Raw genomic sequence first — 6917 nt, 5'->3', positions numbered from 1 at the left:
TGTTCTTGCAATTATATAAAGACGTTCAAGCACCATACAGTTTGTGGGATAATAAACGCCGGATAAAATCTTTGTGGTCTCATAAAAAGATGTCAAAAATCGTTTAGCTTTCAAAGCTAAAATCCAATCGGATTCATTTAACATATCATTATCATCACTTCTAACATGTCTATTATTATAAAAGTCAGTTATTAAATTTTCGAAACCTTCACATGATTTTAATAGCAAGTATGTAAAGTTCCATCTATGACCTACGTTGCTAACAAATATTTTAGCAGTCATCACCCCTAGTTCGGCACAAAAATTTTCAAATGCTTGTTTTCTATTAGGAGAGATCGTAATATATACTAATGCATTCCTAATCCTTTGAAGTTCATCCTTTATATGTTTTAAACCATCTTGCACAATTAAATTCAATATATGACACACACAACAAATATGAAACAAATACCCACCAAAATCAGGTTGAAGTGTCCTACACAATTTATCGACGACTACCTTATTAACGCTAGCATTATCAAAAGTAAAAGATCGAATTTTACTCTCACAATGATATTCTATAACAATACTGATAATAGCATTATATATATTATTAGTATTGTGAGGAAATTTAATAATTCTAAAAGCAATAATTTTCTTATGCATGCACCAAAGTGGGTCTTTATAGTGTGCGGTTGCAGCTATATATGCTTTTTTCATTAACATCTTCCCATATATCAGAAGTTAAGGATATAACACCTCCATATTGTTGCAAATCCATAATTAATTGTTGTTTTGAATTATTGAAATAATTTATTGTATCGGCACGAAGAGTGTTTCGACTTACCCTAACGGACCTCGGTTGTAGATATTCTTTCACGAACGAGACGAAGTGTTGGTTGTCTACAATAGCCAGAGGCAACTCAGTGGCGGCAACAAATTTCACCATTCCGGTTCGAGTCTCGTCCTCCAAATACACCCATGTGGATAGGGATGAAGTTGTAGAACCGGCACCTGGACTGCCAAATTGTAATTGTGTTTGACCAGCTGGAAGAAGTCCATGTCTGGCTGCACATGATTTGTAGTGACGGTAGACATGAGTGGTACCAATTCTTTTTTGTCATGCCAATCTTTGTTGGCAGTATTTACATACTGCTTTAGATTCTGCAAGGTCATCAACGACTTTTTCCATTGAAATCAACTTAAAGTGATCCCAACATTTTATTTGTTTTTTGACCTTTCGCTTTCCCCTCACATCTGGGATATTTAATTTCTGATCTTCATCTTCATGTTCCGCTTCGGGAACGTTAATATCATCCAAATCAATTGGAGTGTGGCTTCCCTGACCGTGAATGTGAACATTTTCAGGTATCGGTATGTCATTTAGACCGGCAAATTCATTTGGAAATTGACTTTGCGGCGTCCTAGGCGATTCTCCATGATGTGGTAATGGTTCACATCATATATCGAACAAGCTCTCAACAAATAAACGTTGATCCATTTCTGTGATTGTTTATGATGAAATCTTGACTAGATGAATATAAATGTAGTGAGATTGTGAGAATTGGATGAATTGAAATTGCAACTAATAAACTGAAAAAATTGAATTGATATTGTATATTTTGCAGCACAAGAGAGTAAAAACTTGATAATTGATATAATAAAAGAGAGTTCAGAGAGTTGTAATCTTGGAAGAGCAATTGATATAAAAAAAAATCTTTGGAGGAAGGGGGTATTTATAGTAAAAAAAAGGGGGGAAAAAAGGAAAAAAAAAGTTCAGTGACCAGAACGGTCACTAAAAAGTGACCAAAACGGTCACTTTTGTGACCGTTTTGGTCACAGGCTCACGAGCCACGAGTGTTATTTTTAACGAGCCAATGAATCTCTTTATTTTTTATTCGACGAACATGCTCTTGCATTACAGGATCGAACTCAGCAATTATTTGAATCATGCTTAAGAAAATACCATTATTTTTTTGATATATCTTCTCATTATCCCCACGAAATGCTAAATTATTCTCAACAAGAGTTTTCACCGCAGATATATTCTCAGTAATACTTGTCTCCAATGTTCTCTATCTCTATTGATTTGTTCTTGCACACTTTTATGAATTGTTTACCTCTTTTCGAATCTTAATTCCATTTCTATCCATTTACTCATGTTATTGATGTGGTCACAACTTACTTTATGCATTTTAAGCTTTTCACCAATGTTTTTCCAATCATTTACTCCGTCATGTGCCAATTGAGTTCTGATCCCATCATTCTTAAATAGCTTACAACAAAAGCAAAATACTTTATCCAAACTTTTTGAATATATCAACCATTTTCTATCATACTTCTCTCCATTAGGTAATCTTCGAACGTAATGTATGGATGAGAAGTGTTGATTTGCTCTATCTTTCGGAAAAATCATATCATTTTCTTTTACAGGATCTTTCAATACAATTAAATCTCTTAAATTCGTATTCATATTTCCTCAATTTGCTGGATCAATAAGGTCCAGAGAAAATGGTTCATTATCTTTGTCAGTAGACACCTCTTCATTCATCACACAATGTCCTTCCTTAATTGTATTATTTTTGTCATCATTCTTGTTAAACATTTCTTCAGTAACTACATCTTCGTTATGTGTTCGTTTACTACTACCAAAAAACTTATCGAGTGCCCCCTCTTGAGATTTAATCAACTTTTCAATATTTTCCTTTCTTTTTCTTTTGGCACATCCAGATTCAAATTTTCTTGTAGACATAATAATAAGCAAAAGAACAACAAAACACCTGATTGATAAGTCCCCAAAATAAAAGGATTCTGAAATTGGTGGTAGTGGTGGTCGCGGTGGTGCTTGAAGTAGATAACACGACTGTTCCAAGTTGCGGTTAAAAATGTAGAGTCTAAAAAAGTGGAACAAAAATGGAGGAAAATAAGAATTCATTACTTGTATAGTTGTATTGAAATAATATCAAGAGGGGGCACTAAAATCCTACCGTTGATACTTGTATAGTTGTATTGAAATAATATCAAGAGGGGGCACTAAAATCCTACCGTCGAAAAATCGAAAATCAAAACTTGTATTGAAATAACATCACCACTAATTACTAAAATCCTACTGCCGAAAAAATAAATTCATCACTTCAACTTCAATAATCAAAAATCAAAATAGACCATAAACATTCGACATATAGGAAAGGTGAAATGGGCACTGCTAAGAGGAAAGAAGAAAAAACCATGAGAAGATGAAGTAGAAAAGGCGGACTAGGGTTCTCAAACGAGGCTTTCGAGATAAAAGAAAAATGAGAGAACCAGAGCGTAAATTCTCTCAAACCAAAACCATAATTGGTAATCCATAAATCATTTCAGAATAAATCACAGAATCAGCAATGAAATGGCAACATAAAACTAAAAATGAAAAATCGGTAATCTATAGACCATAATCATTCCAAATAAATAATCGGTAATCCATATTCAATAATCATTCCAAATAAATAATCCCACTAAAAATCCCTAAAAAAATTGAATTTACACTCCTCTAAAAATTTAAAATCAATAAAATCACAAATCATATAATGGATGGAGAAAGGCCCAACCTGCGGATTTCACACCTGAGGATCTCGCCCGACCTGTGAATTAATTCTGCCTTCTAGATCGGAGTGTCGTTTGTGGAGAAGATGAATAGATGATTGTCGATTGGAATGGCTCGACGGAATGGGGACTCATGGAGAAAGGCCTCACTTGCCTTGGGCTAGGGCCGGCCCTGGTCATATCGTATGGAATGAAGAATGTGGTTGTGGTCACGAGTTCAATTAACCATGTCGTAGAAGCTTGCTCCAAGGGTCGTCAAATTGGTGTTTTCCGGGCTCAGTCCAACGTTATCTTTCTCTATCAAACAACAAATCCAACCGGCTCCAATTCACAACCAATATATTCAACTCGGTTCCTTCTCAATCTCACCCACAAAAGAAAAGATAACAGTGATGATTTGTAGCCACAAAGATAAGAAGAAAACACCACAAAAGGAAGGCAAGGAAGAGACCAAAATCCATTGAGAAATCTCCCGATTTTTGGACACACAAGACCAACCGGATTTTTCCCAACGGGGTAGCCGAATTCTCCTCTTTTTCACACACAAATCACACTTCAAAATCGCTAGGGTTGTTACCTTATAAGTAGGCTAGGTTAGGTCTTAAGTTGGACCAATAAGAAAGCTAAACGAGCCAAGATTCAAAAACATCTAAGAGGGAATACAGTTGGACAGAGTAGAGCATTTGAACTTGCTTGTTGGTACTTATTTCATTCATTTTGAATCTTTGTGGTAATTTCATGTTTTATATATTTTTACTTCCTAGTAGTGAATAATCTAATTCTTTTTCCTTTTCACTCGCGGTATAATACCACTTTTAACATTGTTTTGCAAGTGGTTTGATGAGTCGGATCAGAATTTTGCAACAAATCACAAGTGCTTGTATTTAAATTTCTTGAAGTGTCCAGTATATATTAAAGTTTAACACAATTTTTATTTATATTTATGTTATTCTTGTCAGATTTTACTTTCGAAATACCAATTATAAACAATTTAATTTATAAAAAGATAAAAATTAATGGTGAAAAATGAATAATACTTGTGAGTAAATTGAAATGTGTGCTTAAAAATAAAATCTGATCATAAATAGCTTAAGCCCCTATTTAAGCCATATTTTCAAGGATGAAAATAGAAAAATTTTGATCATTATTTTCAAATGCGAGTCCCACCTAAGAGAGATGAAGTCAAATATAGTGGTTGAAATTGGTCCCTAATGATTGGAATTCTCATTTTTTGGGGCTAGAAATATGGCTCAAACAGGGCCTATAATATTTCCCAAACATAGACCATATTATTATGAGGAACTTGTAAATTATAATAAAACTCAAACAAGCTCTTCAAATTTTTATGATCGATATAGAAGGTACACTAACCTATATTCTTTTCATATGATCATGATAATGCATGAAATGCATAGAACATTAGAACTGCTACCCCATTGGCCATAGTACTGTCTACGTGTGTTTTGATGGTTGTCAACACTGCCAGTGGCATCATTGCACCAAAAATCATCTTTCGCAACGGTATAAAAACGTTGCCAAAGACCTATGGCAACGTTCAGACATCTGTTGTGAGTTTCGATGTTGCCGTAGAGGGAAGAGTTTTGGCAACGTTCAAAGACCATTGTAAATTAAGGTTTTGGCAACGTTCTTTGAACGTTACAAATGAGGGTTTTGGCAACGTTCATTGAACGTTGCGAATGCGTTTTTTCGCAACGTTCAAAACGCTCATTTGCAACATTGTTTGAACGTTGTCGTAGGTCATTTAAATTTTTCTATTTTTTATTTTTTTTTTGCATTTTTTTATTTGTATAGCAATTTACCAAATCAACCACAAAATAAAAAAGACTTTTTGGGCTTACATGAAATTGATATAATTTTATTAGTCCATACCAAATAGACAAAACACATCATTGTAATAAATCGAAGAAAAATTTTCATTTACATATTGCCCATCAAATAAACATCATCCTAAACTACTCACTTGTCAGTGGCAAGTTGTGTCCGAAGTTGCTTGGCAGCGGCAACCATGTTCTGTAGGGCCGGCTTTACTTCAGTGTACTTGCGAGTCTTGAGACCACAGTCGGGGTTAACCCACAAGATGTTGGTTTGGAGCACTGCAAGCATCTTGTTAATTCTGTCAGCAATTTCTTCTGTTGATGGTATTCTGGCCAAGTGGATATCGTAAACACATGGGCCAATTCCAGCACCGTACTTCACTCTCTCGCGAAAAATTGAAAGGAACTTCTCATCAGAACGAGAGTTCTCAATGGTGATCACATCAACGTCCATGTCAATAATAGAGTGGGTGATAATATTGAAGTTGGAGTAGCACATGTGGGTATGGATCTATTGGAAACGAAGGAATATTATCCTGTCAACAAACAGAAACTATAGCACGTGGTATCGAGGACAAGGAAGTGCAGAGATTTACCTAGGTCGTGTCCTGAACACCAGCATTGGTTATTCTGAAAGAGTGGACAACCCAATCCAAGTAGAAAGCATGCTCAGACTTCCTAAGGTGCAAGCCTTCTCTCAATGCAGCCTCGTCAATTCGGGTAACAGTGATGCCTGCCTTCTCGAGATCCTCTACTTCATCTTTAATGGCCAAAGTAATGCAAGAGTAGCCCATGACTTCATTATACATTCCATAGCTGCAACTTAATTTAATAAATTAATTAACAAACCTTAAACGCCTAAGTAAGCATTCTTAATTAATGACCACTTAGCAAACACCTTAAAATCAGATACCAACAATCTTTCTGAATTTTTTTTCCAGTAAGTGTAAATATAAAAACTCAACCAAAAATATATATCATCATATAGACCAGGTAGACCATATTCTAAGATTTGACAGAAAAAGTTTCGTGGAAATGAGGCATCATTTTTGCAACTAAAGAAAATACCATTCAACATTGAATTGTTTTTAACATGTCTAAATGCTGAGGCCTTGCAAGCCAACAAACTGACCATATTAAACCTCCAACATACACACTTTTTACAGTATTAGGCAGAATAATATTCCCAGTCCAACCTAACAATAAAAATTCTCTTCCCATAACAATCCCAAAATCAGGTACTACATGAAGATTATAATCTGACGCAATCCCTCATAAATGATAGTGACTCTGCAATCAAACTAATGAGGTAAAATCTCATAGACAAGAATTACGAATTTATTTGGATGAAACTCGATTCTTCCACGAAGTCAACAAAAAGCACAGTATATTATGAAATAGGAAACAAAATAAACGAACCCAAAATGAGAAATCTGGAGTCAGATTTGGGTGAAGCTATGGGGGATTTGACTCTCGACAATTTTGGTTGTTTGTGGCCTCGCGTCCGTCCACTCCTGCTGG

The 6917-nt window shown here is 35.1% G+C and overlaps 1 pseudogene; it reads right to left on the bottom strand.

Annotated features, from left to right (window-relative positions):
• Window positions 1-5538: 5538 nt before the first annotated feature.
• Window positions 5539-6617, bottom strand: LOC111404366 (annotated as a pseudogene).
• Between the last annotated feature and the right edge of the window lie 300 nt (window positions 6618-6917).

The sequence above is a fragment of the Olea europaea genome, chromosome 11 (assembly GCF_002742605.1).
Source record: "Olea europaea var. sylvestris chromosome 11, O_europaea_v1, whole genome shotgun sequence".
Lineage (NCBI taxonomy): Eukaryota > Viridiplantae > Streptophyta > Magnoliopsida > Lamiales > Oleaceae > Olea > Olea europaea.
Note: the sequence above shows the minus strand (reverse complement) of the source record. Positions and strands in the feature narration are given on the sequence as shown.